The sequence below is a fragment of the Pseudophryne corroboree genome, chromosome 8 (assembly GCF_028390025.1).
Source record: "Pseudophryne corroboree isolate aPseCor3 chromosome 8, aPseCor3.hap2, whole genome shotgun sequence".
In the NCBI taxonomy this organism is placed as follows: Eukaryota; Metazoa; Chordata; class Amphibia; order Anura; family Myobatrachidae; genus Pseudophryne; species Pseudophryne corroboree.
Window position 1 is genome coordinate 178,631,062 of NC_086451.1, and position 17,906 is coordinate 178,648,967.

At 34.7% G+C, this 17,906-nt stretch overlaps 6 non-coding genes across 6 annotated transcripts; all 6 read right to left on the reverse strand.

The window, feature by feature from the left end:
- Positions 1-2,116: 2,116 nt before the first annotated feature.
- Positions 2,117-2,190, reverse strand: TRNAS-ACU (transfer RNA serine (anticodon ACU)). The gene has a single exon. It is a non-coding gene; the product is annotated as a tRNA-Ser (tRNA).
- A 2,266-nt stretch (positions 2,191-4,456) lies between these two features.
- Positions 4,457-4,530, reverse strand: TRNAS-ACU (transfer RNA serine (anticodon ACU)). The gene has a single exon. It is a non-coding gene; the product is annotated as a tRNA-Ser (tRNA).
- Positions 4,531-7,942: 3,412 nt separating this feature from the next.
- Positions 7,943-8,016, reverse strand: TRNAS-ACU (transfer RNA serine (anticodon ACU)). Its single transcript has one exon. It is a non-coding gene; the product is annotated as a tRNA-Ser (tRNA).
- Positions 8,017-9,113: 1,097 nt separating this feature from the next.
- TRNAS-ACU (transfer RNA serine (anticodon ACU)) lies at positions 9,114-9,187 on the reverse strand. Its single transcript has one exon. It is a non-coding gene; the product is annotated as a tRNA-Ser (tRNA).
- Positions 9,188-11,450: 2,263 nt separating this feature from the next.
- On the reverse strand, positions 11,451-11,524 carry TRNAY-AUA (transfer RNA tyrosine (anticodon AUA)). Its single transcript has one exon. It is a non-coding gene; the product is annotated as a tRNA-Tyr (tRNA).
- A 4,599-nt stretch (positions 11,525-16,123) lies between these two features.
- Positions 16,124-16,197, reverse strand: TRNAS-ACU (transfer RNA serine (anticodon ACU)). Its single transcript has one exon. It is a non-coding gene; the product is annotated as a tRNA-Ser (tRNA).
- Between the last annotated feature and the right edge of the window lie 1,709 nt (positions 16,198-17,906).

The following is a 17,906-nucleotide window of genomic DNA, read 5'->3' on the forward strand; positions in this document are numbered from 1 at the left end:
CCCATGATGAGTGAGTGCTTCAGGATCTCTTGCACTTACATGTGCAGCAGAGTACAGCAATGGAAGCATGCTGGGCCCATAACCCAGCGGTAGGCAGATTGAAACTATCCTTTGCTATATGCATTTTTTTTTGTTCATTTAAGTAATCAAAACTGGGATTGATATTTTTGCTCTTTTATTTTTACTTAAAGTACAATAACTTTTACCATTTTAATTTGTTTTAATAGTATATTGACAGTATTGTTTTCTTTCAAAAATCCACTTAATTTTCTTTACCCTATTATTAAAATGGTAATTGACAAAAACAAACTACATTGTCACCAGAAGAGCAATACAAAATGTACAAGTGATATATTAACATCATCTTTCCAGCTTGAATTTCAATGATGCATTGGGGCAACGATTTTGTGAGAAACATCTTCACCCTTAAATAAAGATTTTCTTAATTCCTTACCTGTGTGCTAATTAGATATCACCTTGTTTTCACATTAAACAGACTTCCACATGAGAAAGCAGCAAGGATACAGTGGCGTTAATGTTTCCTGGTGTCAACCTGTATTATTTCAGTAGACATTGAATTGAGGATGCATCTTGCTGCCTTTCCAATGAAGCAAGTTTAATTTAGTAATAGGTGAAAAACCATCCCTACAAAGGTGTTAATCAGAGACTTGGCTTTGTGGACACTTTTCAAAGAACAAATTTGTTATCATAAAAATAAAGCCAGAAAATGAAGAGCTGTTTAATCACTCAATTGGATTTTTTTTGCCAGCATATTTCTTTTTCTCTGCAACCCACTGCTAAATTGTGCTTCCTAGCTGTTTTTATAAAATCACTGAATCAAATCTAACTACATCAGAGAAGGCCAGGTACCCTACACCATAACAGGGGGTTTGAAATTTTGACTTGTCTACTTAAAGATCACCAAAATCTGATAACAAGGTCAATTATGTCCCTGGTTGGGATTGAACCACCAACCTTTTGGTTAGTAGCCGGACACACTAACCGATTGCGCTACAGAGACACTTTGCAAAAAGTCCCAACTGACAAAGTCTAATAAGCATACATCTAGAACGTTTCCTAGAAAAACTTTAAAAAGTCAATAATCTGGAGAGTTTTTGTAAGATGTTTCTTCCATCAACCAATGAAGAAACACATTGGTACTTTCCCATGATGAGTGAGTGCTTCAGGATCTCTTGCACTTACATGTGCAGCAGAGTACTGCAATGGAAGCATGCTGGGCCCATAACCCAGAGGTAGGCAGATTGAAACTATCCTTTGCTATATGCTTTTTTTTTGTTAATTTAAGTAATCAAAACTGGGATTGATATTTTTGCTCTTTTATTTTTACTTGAAGTACAATAACTTTTACCATTTTAATTTGTTTGAATAGTATATTGACAGTATAGTTTTCTTTAAAAAATCCACTTAATTTTCTTTACCCTATTATTAAAAGGGTAATTGACAAAAACAAACTACATTGTCACCAGAAGAGCAATACAAAATGTACAAGTGATATATTAAAATCATCTTTCCAGCTTGAATTTCAATGATGCATTGGGGCAACGATTTTGTGAGAAACATCTTCACCCTTAAATAAAGATTTTCTTAATTCCTTACCTGTGTGCTAATTAGATATCACCTTGTTTTCACATTAAACAAACTTCCACATGAGAAAGCAGCAAGGATGCAGTGGCGTTAATGTTTCCTGGTGTCAACCTGTATTATTTCAGTAGAAATTGAAATGAGGATGCATCTTGCTGCCTTTCCAATGAAGCAAGTTTAATTTAGTAATAGGTGAAAAACCATCCCTACAAAGGTGTTAATCAGAGACTTGGCTTTGTGGACACTTTTCAGAGAACAAATTTGTTAGCATAAAAATAAAGCCAGAAAATGAAGAGCTGTTTAATCACTCAATTGGATTTTTTTTGCCAGCATATTTCTTTTTCTCTGCAACCCACTGCTAAATTGTGCTTCCTAGCTGTTTTCATAAAATCACTGAATCAAATCTAACTCTGATTACATCAGAGAAGGCCAGGTACCCTACACCATAACAGGGGGTTTGAAATTTTGACTTGTCTACTTAAAGATCACCAAAATCTGATAACAAGGTTAATTACGTCCCTGGGTGGGATTGAACCACCAACCTTTTGGTTAGTAGCCAGATACACTAACCGATTGCGCCACAGAGACACTTTGTAAAAAGTACATACTGACAAAGGCTAATAAGCATACATCTAGAACGTTTCCTAGAAAAACTTTAAAAAGTCAATAATCTGGAGAGTTTTTGTAAGATGTTTCTTCCATCAACCAACGAAGAAACACATTGGTACTTTCCCATGATGACTGAGTGCTTCAGGATCTCTTGCACTTACATGTGCAGCAGAGTACTGCAATGGAAGCATGCTGGGCCCATAACCCAGAGGTAGGCAGATTGAAACTATCCTTTGCTATATGCATTTTTTTTTGTTAATTTAAGTAATCAAAACTGGGATTGATATTTTTGCTCTTTTATTTTTACTTAAAGTACAATAACTTTTCCCATTTTAATTTGTTTTAATAGTATATTGACAGTATAGTTTTCTTTAAAAAATCCACTTAATTTTCTTTACCCTATTATTAAAAGGGTAATTGACAAAAACAAACTACATTGTCACCAGAAGAGCAATACAAAATGTTCAAGTGATATATTAAAATCATCTTTCCAGCTTGAATTTCAATGATGCATTGGGGCAACGATTTTGTGAGAAACATCTTCACCCTTAAATAAAGATTTTCTTAATTCCTTACCTGTGTGCTAATTAGATATCACCTTGTTTTCACATTAAACAGACTTCTACATGAGAAAGCAGCAAGGATGCAGTGGCGTTAATGTTTCCTGGTGTCAACCTGTATTATTTCAGTAGACATTGAAATGAGGATGCATCTTGCTGCCTTTCCAATGAAGCAAGTTTAATTTAGTAATAGGTGAAAAACCATCCCTACAAAGGTGTTAATCAGAGACTTGGCTTTGTGGACACTTTTCAGAGAACAAATTTGTTAGCATAAAAATAAAGCCAGAAAATGAAGAGCTGTTTAATCACTCAATTGGATTTTTTTTTGCCAGCATATTTCTTTTTCTCTGCAACCCACTGCTAAATTGTGCTTCCTAGCTGTTTTTATAAAATCAATGAATCAAATCTAACTCTGATTACATCAGAGAAGGCCAGGTACCCTACACCATAACAGGGGGTTTGAAATTTTGACTTGTCTACTTAAAGATCACCAAAATCTGATAACAAGGTCAATTACGTCCCTGGGTTGGATTGAACCACCAACCTTTTGGTTAGTAGCCGGACACACTAACCGATTGCGCCACAGAGACACTTTGCGAAAGGTACTTACTGACAAAGGCTAATAAGCATACATCTAGAACGTTTCCTAGAAAAACTTTAAAAAGTCAATAATCTGGAGAGTTTTTGTAAGATGTTTCTTCCATCAACCAACGAAGAAACACATTGGTACTTTCCCATGATGACTGAGTGCTTCAGGATCTCTTGCACTTACATGTGCAGCAGAGTACTGCAATGGAAGCATGCTGGGCCCATAACCCAGAGGTAGGCAGATTGAAACTATCCTTTGCTATATACATTTTTTTGGTTAATTTAAGTAATCAAAACTGGGATTGATATTTTTGCTCTTTTATTTTTTCTTAAAGTACAATAACTTTTACCATTTTAATTTGTTTTAATAGTATATTGACAGTATAGTTTTCTTTAAAAAATCCACTTAATTTTCTTTACCCTATTATTAAAAGGGTAATTGACAAAAACAAACTACATTGTCACCAGAAGAGCAATACAAAATGTACAAGTGATATATTAAAATCATCTTTCCAGCTTGAATTTCAATGATGCATTGGGGCAACGATTTTGTGAGAAACATCTTCACCCTTAAATAAAGATTTTCTTAATTCCTTACCTGTGTGCTAATTAGATATCACCTTGTTTTCACATTAAACAGACTTCTACATGAGAAAGCAGCAAGGATGCAGTGGCGTTAATGTTTCCTGGTGTCAACCTGTATTATTTCAGTAGACATTGAAATGAGGATGCATCTTGCTGCCTTTCCAATGAAGCAAGTTTAATTTAGTAATAGGTGAAAAACCATCCCTACAAAGGTGTTAATCAGAGACTTGGCTTTGTGGACACTTTTCAGAGAACAAATTTGTTAGCATAAAAATAAAGCCAGAAATGAAGAGCTGTTTAATCACTCAATTGGATTTTTTTTTGCCAGCATATTTCTTTTTCTCTGCAACCCACTGCTAAATTGTGCTTCCTAGCTGTTTTTATAAAATCAATGAATCAAATCTAACTCTGATTACATCAGAGAAGGCCAGGTACCCTACACCATAACAGGGGGTTTGAAATTTTGACTTGTCTACTTAAAGATCACCAAAATCTGATAACAAGGTTAATTACGTCCCTGGGTGGGATTGAACCACCAACCTTTTGGTTAGTAGCCGGACACACTAACCGATTGCGCCACAGAGACACTTTGCAAAAAGTACATACTGACAAAGGCTAATAAGCATACATCTAGAACGTTTCCTAGAAAAACTTTAAAAAGTCAATAATCTGGAGAGTTTTTGTAAGATGTTTCTTCCATCAACCAACGAAGAAACACATTGGTACTTTCCCATGATGACTGAGTGCTTCAGGATCTCTTGCACTTACATGTGCAGCAGAGTACTGCAATGGAAGCATGCTGGGCCCATAACCCAGAGGTAGGCAGATTGAAACTATCCTTTGCTATATGCATTTTTTTTGTTAATTTAAGTAATCAAAACTGGGATTGATATTTTTGCTCTTTTATTTTTACTTAAAGTACAATAACTTTTACCATTTTAATTTGTTTTAATAGTATATTGACAGTATAGTTTTCTTTAAAAAATCCACTTAATTTTCTTTACCCTATTATTAAAAGGGTAATTGACAAAAACAAACTACATTGTCACCAGAAGAGCAATACAAAATGTACAAGTGATATATTAAAATCATCTTTCCAGCTTGAATTTCAATGATGCATTGGGGCAACGATTTTGTGAGAAACATCTTCACCCTTAAATAAAGATTTTCTTAATTCCTTACCTGTGTGCTAATTAGATATCACCTTGTTTTCACATTAAACAGACTTCTACATGAGAAAGCAGCAAGGATGCAGTGGCGTTAATGTTTCCTGGTGTCAACCTGTATTATTTCAGTAGACATTGAAATGAGGATGCATCTTGCTGCCTTTCCAATGAAGCAAGTTTAATTTAGTAATAGGTGAAAAACCATCCCTACAAAGGTGTTAATCAGAGACTTGGCTTTGTGGACACTTTTCAGAGAACAAATTTGTTAGCATAAAAATAAAGCCAGAAAATGAAGAGCTGTTTAATCACTCAATTGGATTTTTTTTGCCAGCATATTTCTTTTTCTCTGCAACCCACTGCTAAATTGTGCTTCCTAGCTGTTTTTATAAAATCAATGAATCAAATCTAACTCTGATTACATCAGAGAAGGCCAGGTACCCTACAACATAACAGGGGGTTTGAAATTTTGACTTGTCTACTTAAAGATCACCAAAATCTGATAACAAGGTCAATTACGTCCCTGGGTTGGATTGAACCACCAACCTTTTGGTTAGTAGCAGGACACACTAACCGATTGCGCCACAGAAACACTTTGCAAAAAGTACATACTGACAAAGGCTAATAAGCATACATCTAGAACGTTTCCTAGAAAAACTTTAAAAAGTCAATAATCTGGAGAGTTTTTGTAAGATGTTTCTTCCATCAACCAACGAAGAAACACATTGGTACTTTCCCATGATGACTGAGTGCTTCAGGATCTCTTGCACTTACATGTGCAGCAGAGTACTGCAATGGAAGCATGCTGGGCCCATAACCCAGAGGTAGGCAGATTGAAACTATCCTTTGCTATATGCATTTTTTTTTTGTTAATTTAAGTAATCAAAACTGGGATTGATATTTTTGCTCTTTTATTTTTACTTAAAGTACAATAACTTTAACCATTTTAATTTGTTTTAATAGTATATTGAAAGTATTGTTTTCTTTTAAAAATCCACTTAATTTTCTTTACCCTATTATTAAAATGGTAATTGACAAAAACAAACTACATTGTCACCAGAAGAGCAATACAAAATGTACAAGTGATATATTAAAATCATCTTTCCAGCTTGAATTTCAATGATGCATTGGGGCAACGATTTTGTGAGAAACATTTTCACCCTTAAATAAAGATTTTCTTAATTCCTTACCTGTGTGCTAATTAGATATCACCTTGTTTTCACATTAAACAGACTTCCACGTGGCGTTAATGTTTCCTGGTGTCAACCTGTATTATTTCAGTAGACATTGAAATGAGGATGCATCTTGCTGCCTTTCCAATGAAGCAAGTTTAATTTAGTAATAGGTGAAAAACCATCCTTACAAAGGTGTTAATCAGAGACTTGGCTTTGTGGACACTTTTCAGAGAACAAATTTGTTAGCATAAAAATAAAGCCAGAAAATGAAGAGCTGTTTAATCACTCAATTGGATTTTTTTGCCAGCATATTTATTTTTCTCTGTAACCCACTGCTAAATTGTGCTTCCTAGCTGTTTTTATAAAATCACTGAATCAAATCTAACTCTAATTACATCAGAGAAGGCCAGGTACCCTACACCATAAGAGGGGGGTTGAAATTTTGACTTGTCTACTTAAAGATCACCAAAATCTGATAACAAGGTCAATTATGTCCCTGGTTGGGATTGAACCACCAACCTTTTGGTTAGTAGCCGGACACACTAACCGATTGCGCCACAGAGACACTTTGCAAAAAGTCCCAACTGACAAAGTCTAATAAGCATACATCTAGAACGTTTCCTAGAAAAACTTTAAAAAGTCAATAATCTGGAGAGTTTTTGTAAGATGTTTCTTCCATCAACCAATGAAGAAACACATTGGTACTTTCCCATGATGAGTGAGTGCTTCAGGATCTCTTGCACTTACATGTGCAGCAGAGTACTGCAATGGAAGCATGCTGGGCCCATAACCCAGAGGTAGGCAGATTGAAACTATCCTTTGCTATATGCATTTTTTTTGTTAATTTAAGTAATCAAAACTGGGATTGATATTTTTGCTCTTTTATTTTTACTTGAAGTACAATAACTTTTACCATTTTAATTTGTTTGAATAGTATATTGACAGTATAGTTTTCTTTAAAAAATCCACTTAATTTTCTTTACCCTATTATTAAAAGGGTAATTGACAAAAACAAACTACATTGTCACCAGAAGAGCAATACAAAATGTACAAGTGATATATTAAAATCATCTTTCCAGCTTGAATTTCAATGATGCATTGGGGCAACGATTTTGTGAGAAACATCTTCACCCTTAAATAAAGATTTTCTTAATTCCTTACCTGTGTGCTAATTAGATATCACCTTGTTTTCACATTAAACAAACTTCCACATGAGAAAGCAGCAAGGATGCAGTGGTGTTAATGTTTCCTGGTGTCAACCTGTATTATTTCAGTAGAAATTGAAATGAGGATGCATCTTGCTGCCTTTCCAATGAAGCAAGTTTAATTTAGTAATAGGTGAAAAACCATCCCTACAAAGGTGTTAATCAGAGACTTGGCTTTGTGGACACTTTTCAGAGAACAAATTTGTTAGCATAAAAATAAAGCCAGAAAATGAAGAGCTGTTTAATCACTCAATTGGATTTTTTTTGCCAGCATATTTCTTTTTCTCTGCAACCCACTGCTAAATTGTGCTTCCTAGCTGTTTTTATAAAATCACTGAATCAAATCTAACTCTGATTACATCAGAGAAGGCCAGGTACCCTACACCATAACAGGGGGTTTGAAATTTTGACTTGTCTACTTAAAGATCACCAAAATCTGATAACAAGGTCAATTACGTCCCTGGGTGGGATTGAACCACCAACCTTTTGGTTAGTAGCCAGATACACTAACCGATTGCGCCACAGAGACACTTTGTAAAAAGTACATACTGACAAAGGCTAATAAGCATACATCTAGAACGTTTCCTAGAAAAACTTTAAAAAGTCAATAATCTGGAGAGTTTTTGTAAGATGTTTCTTCCATCAACCAACGAAGAAACACATTGGTACTTTCCCATGATGACTGAGTGCTTCAGGATCTCTTGCACTTACATGTGCAGCAGAGTACTGCAATGGAAGTATGCTGGGCCCATAACCCAGAGGTAGGCAGATTGAAACTATCCTTTGCTATATGCATTTTTTTTTGTTAATTTAAGTAATCAAAACTGGGATTGATATTTTTGCTCTTTTATTTTTACTTAAAGTACAATAACTTTTACCATTTTAATTTGTTTTAATAGTATATTGACAGTATAGTTTTCTTTAAAAAATCCACTTAATTTTCTTTACCCTATTATTAAAAGGGTAATTGACAAAAACAAACTACATTGTCACCAGAAGAGCAATACAAAATGTACAAGTGATATATTAAAATCATCTTTCCAGCTTGAATTTCAATGATGCATTGGGGCAACGATTTTGTGAGAAACATCTTCACCCTTAAATAAAGATTTTCTTAATTCCTTACCTGTGTGCTAATTAGATATCACCTTGTTTTCACATTAAACAGACTTCTACATGAGAAAGCAGCAAGGATGCAGTGGCGTTAATGTTTCCTGGTGTCAACCTGTATTATTTCAGTAGACATTGAAATGAGGATGCATCTTGCTGCCTTTCCAATGAAGCAAGTTTAATTTAGTAATAGGTGAAAAACCATCCCTACAAAGGTGTTAATCAGAGATTTGGCTTTGTGGACACTTTTCAGAGAACAAATTTGTTAGCATAAAAATAAAGCCAGAAAATGAAGAGCTGTTTAATCACTCAATTGGATTTTTTTTTGCCAGCATATTTCTTTTTCTCTGCAACCCACTGCTAAATTGTGCTTCCTAGCTGTTTTTATAAAATCAATGAATCAAATCTAACTCTGATTACATCAGAGAAGGCCAGGTACCCTACACCATAACAGAGGGTTTGAAATTTTGACTTGTCTACTTAAAGATCACCAAAATCTGATAACAAGGTTAATTACGTCCCTGGGTGGGATTGAACCACCAACCTTTTGGTTAGTAGCCAGATACACTAACCGATTGCGCCACAGAGACACTTTGTAAAAAGTACATACTGACAAAGGCTAATAAGCATACATCTAGAACGTTTCCTAGAAAAACTTTAAAAAGTCAATAATCTGGAGAGTTTTTGTAAGATGTTTCTTCCATCAACCAACGAAGAAACACATTGGTACTTTCCCATGATGACTGAGTGCTTCAGGATCTCTTGCACTTACATGTGCAGCAGAGTACTGCAATGGAAGCATGCTGGGCCCATAACCCAGAGGTAGGCAGATTGAAACTATCCTTTGCTATATGCATTTTTTTTTGTTAATTTAAGTAATCAAAACTGGGATTGATATTTTTGCTCTTTTATTTTTACTTAAAGTACAATAACTTTTACCATTTTAATTTGTTTTAATAGTATATTGACAGTATAGTTTTCTTTAAAAAATCCACTTAATTTTCTTTACCCTATTATTAAAAGGGTAATTGACAAAAACAAACTACATTGTCACCAGAAGAGCAATACAAAATGTTCAAGTGATATATTAAAATCATCTTTCCAGCTTGAATTTCAATGATGCATTGGGGCAACGATTTTGTGAGAAACATCTTCACCCTTAAATAAAGATTTTCTTAATTCCTTACCTGTGTGCTAATTAGATATCACCTTGTTTTCACATTAAACAGACTTCTACATGAGAAAGCAGCAAGGATGCAGTGGCGTTAATGTTTCCTGGTGTCAACCTGTATTATTTCAGTAGACATTGAAATGAGGATGCATCTTGCTGCCTTTCCAATGAAGCAAGTTTAATTTAGTAATAGGTGAAAAACCATCCCTACAAAGGTGTTAATCAGAGACTTGGCTTTGTGGACACTTTTCAGAGAACAAATTTGTTAGCATAAAAATAAAGCCAGAAAATGAAGAGCTGTTTAATCACTCAATTGGATTTTTTTTTGCCAGCATATTTCTTTTTCTCTGCAACCCACTGCTAAATTGTGCTTCCTAGCTGTTTTTATAAAATCAATGAATCAAATCTAACTCTGATTACATCAGAGAAGGCCAGGTACCCTACACCATAACAGGGGGTTTGAAATTTTGACTTGTCTACTTAAAGATCACCAAAATCTGATAACAAGGTCAATTACGTCCCTGGGTTGGATTGAACCACCAACCTTTTGGTTAGTAGCCGGACACACTAACCGATTGCGCCACAGAGACACTTTGCGAAAGGTACTTACTGACAAAGGCTAATAAGCATACATCTAGAACGTTTCCTAGAAAAACTTTAAAAAGTCAATAATCTGGAGAGTTTTTGTAAGATGTTTCTTCCATCAACCAACGAAGAAACACATTGGTACTTTCCCATGATGACTGAGTGCTTCAGGATCTCTTGCACTTACATGTGCAGCAGAGTACTGCAATGGAAGCATGCTGGGCCCATAACCCAGAGGTAGGCAGATTGAAACTATCCTTTGCTATATACATTTTTTTGGTTAATTTAAGTAATCAAAACTGGGATTGATATTTTTGCTTTTATTTTTTCTTAAAGTACAATAACTTTTACCATTTTAATTTGTTTTAATAGTATATTGACAGTATAGTTTTCTTTAAAAAATCCACTTAATTTTCTTTACCCTATTATTAAAAGGGTAATTGACAAAAACAAACTACATTGTCACCAGAAGAGCAATACAAAATGTACAAGTGATATATTAAAATCATCTTTCCAGCTTGAATTTCAATGATGCATTGGGGCAACGATTTTGTGAGAAACATCTTCACCCTTAAATAAAGATTTTCTTAATTCCTTACCTGTGTGCTAATTAGATATCACCTTGTTTTCACATTAAACAGACTTCTACATGAGAAAGCAGCAAGGATGCAGTGGCGTTAATGTTTCCTGGTGTCAACCTGTATTATTTCAGTAGACATTGAAATGAGGATGCATCTTGCTGCCTTTCCAATGAAGCAAGTTTAATTTAGTAATAGGTGAAAAACCATGCTTACAAAGGTGTTAATCAGAGACTTGGCTTTGTGGACACTTTTCAGAGAACAAATTTGTTAGCATAAAAATAAAGCCAGAAAATGAAGAGCTGTTAAATCACTCAATTGGATTTTTTTGCCAGCATATTTATTTTTCTCTGTAACCCACTGCTAAATTGTGCTTCCTAGCTGTTTTTATAAAATCACTGAATCAAATCTAACTCTAATTACATCAGAGAAGGCCAGGTACCCTACACCATAAGAGGGGGGTTGAAATTTTGACTTGTCTACTTAAAGATCACCAAAATCTGATAACAAGGTCAATTACGTCCCTGGGTGGGATTGAACCACCAACCTTTTGGTTTATAGCCATACACACTAACTGATTGCGCCACAGAGACACTTTGCAAAAGTACATACTGACAAAGGCTAATAAGCATTCATCTAAAACGTTTCCTAGAAAAACTTTAAAAAGTCAATAATCTGGAGAGTTTTTGTAAGATGTTTCTTCCATCAACCAACGAAGAAACACATTGGTACTTTCCCATGATGAGTGAGTGCTTCAGGATCTCTTGCACTTACATGTGCGGCAGAGTACTGCAATGGAAGCATGCTGGGCCCATAACCCGGAGGTAGGCAGATTGAAACTATCCTTTGCTATATGCATTTTTTTTTTGTTAATTTAAGTAATCAAAACTGGGATTGATATTTTTGCTCTTTTATTTTTACTTAAAGTACAATAACTTTTACCATTTTAATTTGTTTTAATAGTATATTGACAGTATAGTTTTCTTTAAAAAATCCACTTAATTTTCTTTACCCTATTATTAAAAGGGTAATTGACAAAAACAAACTACATTGTCACCAGAAGAGCAATACAAAATGTACAAGTGATATATTAAAATCATCTTTCCAGCTTGAATTTCAATGATGCATTGGGGCAACGATTTTGTGAGAAACATCTTCACCCTTAAATAAAGATTTTCTTAATTCCTTACATGTGTGCTAATTAGATATCACCTTGTTTTCACATTAAACAGACTTCTACATGAGAAAGCAGCAAGGATGCAGTGGCGTTAATGTTTCCTGGTGTCAACCTGTATTATTTCAGTAGACATTGAAATGAGGATGCATCTTGCTGCCTTTCCAATGAAGCAAGTTTAATTTAGTAATAGGTGAAAAACCATCCCTACAAAGGTGTTAATCAGAGACTTGGCTTTGTGGACACTTTTCAGAGAACAAATTTGTTAGCATAAAAATAAAGCCAGAAAATGAAGAGCTGTTTAATCACTCAATTGGATTTTTTTTGCCAGCATATTTCTTTTTCTCTGCAACCCACTGCTAAATTGTGCTTCCTAGCTGTTTTTATAAAATCACTGAATCAAATCTAACTCTTATTACATCAGAGAAGGCCAGGTACCCTACACCATAACAGGGGGTTTGAAATTTTGACTTGTCTACTTAAAGATCACCAAAATCCGATAACAAGGTCAATTATGTCCCTGGTTGGGATTGAACCACCAACCTTTTGGTCAGTAGCCGGACACACTAACCGATTGCGTCACAGAGACACTTTGCAAAAAGTACATACTGACAAAGGCTAATAAGCATACATCTAGAACGTTTCCTAGAAAAACTTTAAAAAGTCAATAATCTGGAGAGTTTTTGTAAGATGTTTCTTCCATCAACCAACGAAGAAACACATTGGTACTTTCCCATGATGACTGAGTGCTTCAGGATCTGTTGCACTTACATGTGCAGCAGAGTACTGCAATGGAAGCATGCTGGGCCCATAACCCAGAGGTAGGCAGATTGAAACTATCCTTTGCTATATGCATTTTTTTTTGTTAATTTAAGTAATCAAAACTGGGATTGATATTTTTGCTCTTTTATTTTTACTTAAAGTACAATAACTTTTACCATTTTAATTTGTTTTAATAGTATATTGACAGTATAGTTTTCTTTAAAAAAGCCACTTAATTTTCTTTACCCTATTATTAAAAGGGTAATTGACAAAAACAAACTACATTGTCACCAGAAGAGCAATACAAAATGTACAAGTGATATATTAAAATCATCTTTCCAGCTTGAATTTCAATGATGCATTGGGGCAACGATTTTGTGAGAAACATTTTCACCCTTAAATAAAGATTTTCTTAATTCCTTACCTGTGTGCTAATTAGATATCACCTTGTTTTCACATTAAACAGACTTCCACGTGAGAAAGCAGCAAGGATGCAGTGGCGTTAATGTTTCCTGGTGTCAACCTGTATTATTTCAGTAGACATTGAAATGAGGATGCATCTTGCTGCCTTTCCAATGAAGCAAGTTTAATTTAGTAATAGGTTAAAAACCATCCTTACAAAGGTGTTAATCAGAGACTTGGCTTTGTGGACACTTTTCAGAGAACAAATTTGTTAGCATAAAAATAAAGCCAGAAAATTAAGAGCTGTTTAATCACTCAATTGGATTTTTTTTGCCAGCATATTTCTTTTTCTCTGCAACCCACTGCTAAATTGTGCTTCCTAGCTGTTTTTATAAAATCACTGAATTAAATCTAACTCTGATTACATCAGAGAAGGCCAGGTACCCTACACCAGAACAGGGGAATTTGAAATTTTGACTTGTCTACTTAAAGATCACCAAAATCTGATAACAAGGTCAATTACGTCCCTGGGTGGGATTGAACCACCAACCTTTTGGTTAATAGCCGTGCACACTAACTGATTGCGCCACAAAGACACTTTGCAAACGTACATACTGACAAAGGCTAATAAGCATTCATCTAAAACGTTTCCTAGAAAAACTTTAAAAAGTCAATAATCTGGAGAGTTTTTGTAAAATGTTTCTTCCATCAACCAACGAAGAAACACATTGGTACTTTCCCATGATGAGTGAGTGCTTCAGGATCTCTTGCACTTACATGTGCAGCAGAGTACAGCAATGGAAGCATGCTGGGCCCATAACCCAGCGGTAGGCAGATTGAAACTATCCTTTGCTATATGCATTTTTTTTTGTTCATTTAAGTAATCAAAACTGGGATTGATATTTTTGCTCTTTTATTTTTACTTAAAGTACAATAACTTTTACCATTTTAATTTGTTTTAATAGTATATTGACAGTATTGTTTTCTTTCAAAAATCCACTTAATTTTCTTTACCCTATTATTAAAATGGTAATTGACAAAAACAAACTACATTGTCACCAGAAGAGCAATACAAAATGTACAAGTGATATATTAACATCATCTTTCCAGCTTGAATTTCAATGATGCATTGGGGCAACGATTTTGTGAGAAACATCTTCACCCTTAAATAAAGATTTTCTTAATTCCTTACCTGTGTGCTAATTAGATATCACCTTGTTTTCACATTAAACAGACTTCCACATGAGAAAGCAGCAAGGATACAGTGGCGTTAATGTTTCCTGGTGTCAACCTGTATTATTTCAGTAGACATTGAATTGAGGATGCATCTTGCTGCCTTTCCAATGAAGCAAGTTTAATTTAGTAATAGGTGAAAAACCATCCCTACAAAGGTGTTAATCAGAGACTTGGCTTTGTGGACACTTTTCAAAGAACAAATTTGTTAGCATAAAAATAAAGCCAGAAAATGAAGAGCTGTTTAATCACTCAATTGGATTTTTTTTGCCAGCATATTTCTTTTTCTCTGCAACCCACTGCTAAATTGTGCTTCCTAGCTGTTTTTATAAAATCACTGAATCAAATCTAACTACATCAGAGAAGGCCAGGTACCCTACACCATAACAGGGGGTTTGAAATTTTGACTTGTCTACTTAAAGATCACCAAAATCTGATAACAAGGTCAATTACGTCTCTGGTTGGGATTGAACCACCAACCTTTTGGTTAGTAGCCGGACACACTAACCGATTGCGCCACAGAGACACTTTGCAAAAAGTCCCAACTGACAAAGTCTAATAAGCATACATCTAGAACGTTTCCTAGAAAAACTTTAAAAAGTCAATAATCTGGAGAGTTTTTGTAAGATGTTTCTTCCATCAACCAATGAAGAAACACATTGGTACTTTCCCATGATGAGTGAGTGCTTCAGGATCTCTTGCACTTACATGTGCAGCAGAGTACTGCAATGGAAGCATGCTGGGCCCATAACCCAGAGGTAGGCAGATTGAAACTATCCTTTGCTATATGCATTTTTTTTGTTAATTTAAGTAATCAAAACTGGGATTGATATTTTTGCTCTTTTATTTTTACTTGAAGTACAATAACTTTTACCATTTTAATTTGTTTGAATAGTATATTGACAGTATAGTTTTCTTTAAAAAATCCACTTAATTTTCTTTACCCTATTATTAAAAGGGTAATTGACAAAAACAAACTATATTGTCACCAGAAGAGCAATACAAAATGTACAAGTGATATATTAAAATCATCTTTCCAGCTTGAATTTCAATGATGCATTGGGGCAACGATTTTGTGAGAAACATCTTCACCCTTAAATAAAGATTTTCTTAATTCCTTACCTGTGTGCTAATTAGATATCACCTTGTTTTCACATTAAACAAACTTCCACATGAGAAAGCAGCAAGGATGCAGTGGCGTTAATGTTTCCTGGTGTCAACCTGTATTATTTCAGTAGAAATTGAAATGAGGATGCATCTTGCTGCCTTTCCAATGAAGCAAGTTTAATTTAGTAATAGGTGAAAAACCATCCCTACAAAGGTGTTAATCAGAGACTTGGCTTTGTGGACACTTTTCAGAGAACAAATTTGTTAGCATAAAAATAAAGCCAGAAAATGAAGAGCTGTTTAATCACTCAATTGGATTTTTTTTGCCAGCATATTTCTTTTTCTCTGCAACCCACTGCTAAATTGTGCTTCCTAGCTGTTTTCATAAAATCACTGAATCAAATCTAACTCTGATTACATCAGAGAAGGCCAGGTACCCTACACCATAACAGGGGGTTTGAAATTTTGACTTGTCTACTTAAAGATCACCAAAATCTGATAACAAGGTTAATTACGTCCCTGGGTGGGATTGAACCACCAACCTTTTGGTTAGTAGCCAGATACACTAACCGATTGCGCCACAGAGACACTTTGTAAAAAGTACATACTGACAAAGGCTAATAAGCATACATCTAGAACGTTTCCTAGAAAAACTTTAAAAAGTCAATAATCTGGAGAGTTTTTGTAAGATGTTTCTTCCATCAACCAACGAAGAAACACATTGGTACTTTCCCATGATGACTGAGTGCTTCAGGATCTCTTGCACTTACATGTGCAGCAGAGTACTGCAATGGAAGCATGCTGGGCCCATAACCCAGAGGTAGGCAGATTGAAACTATCCTTTGCTATATGCATTTTTTTTTGTTAATTTAAGTAATCAAAACTGGGATTGATATTTTTGCTCTTTTATTTTTACTTAAAGTACAATAACTTTTCCCATTTTAATTTGTTTTAATAGTATATTGACAGTATAGTTTTCTTTAAAAAATCCACTTAATTTTCTTTACCCTATTATTAAAAGGGTAATTGACAAAAACAAACTACATTGTCACCAGAAGAGCAATACAAAATGTTCAAGTGATATATTAAAATCATCTTTCCAGCTTGAATTTCAATGATGCATTGGGGCAACGATTTTGTGAGAAACATCTTCACCCTTAAATAAAGATTTTCTTAATTCCTTACCTGTGTGCTAATTAGATATCACCTTGTTTTCACATTAAACAGACTTCTACATGAGAAAGCAGCAAGGATGCAGTGGCGTTAATGTTTCCTGGTGTCAACCTGTATTATTTCAGTAGACATTGAAATGAGGATGCATCTTGCTGCCTTTCCAATGAAGCAAGTTTAATTTAGTAATAGGTGAAAAACCATCCCTACAAAGGTGTTAATCAGAGACTTGGCTTTGTGGACACTTTTCAGAGAACAAATTTGTTAGCATAAAAATAAAGCCAGAAAATGAAGAGCTGTTTAATCACTCAATTGGATTTTTTTTTGCCAGCATATTTCTTTTTCTCTGCAACCCACTGCTAAATTGTGCTTCCTAGCTGTTTTTATAAAATCAATGAATCAAATCTAACTCTGATTACATCAGAGAAGGCCAGGTACCCTACACCATAACAGGGGGTTTGAAATTTTGACTTGTCTACTTAAAGATCACCAAAATCTGATAACAAGGTCAATTACGTCCCTGGGTTGGATTGAACCACCAACCTTTTGGTTAGTAGCCGGACACACTAACCGATTGCGCCACAGAGACACTTTGCGAAAGGTACTTACTGACAAAGGCTAATAAGCATACATCTAGAACGTTTCCTAGAAAAACTTTAAAAAGTCAATAATCTGGAGAGTTTTTGTAAGATGTTTCTTCCATCAACCAACGAAGAAACACATTGGTACTTTCCCATGATGACTGAGTGCTTCAGGATCTCTTGCACTTACATGTGCAGCAGAGTACTGCAATGGAAGCATGCTGGGCCCATAACCCAGAGGTAGGCAGATTGAAACTATCCTTTGCTATATACATTTTTTTGGTTAATTTAAGTAATCAAAACTGGGATTGATATTTTTGCTCTTTTATTTTTTCTTAAAGTACAATAACTTTTACCATTTTAATTTGTTTTAATAGTATATTGACAGTATAGTTTTCTTTAAAAAATCCACTTAATTTTCTTTACCCTATTATTAAAAGGGTAATTGACAAAAACAAACTACATTGTCACCAGAAGAGCAATACAAAATGTACAAGTGATATATTAAAATCATCTTTCCAGCTTGAATTTCAATGATGCATTGGG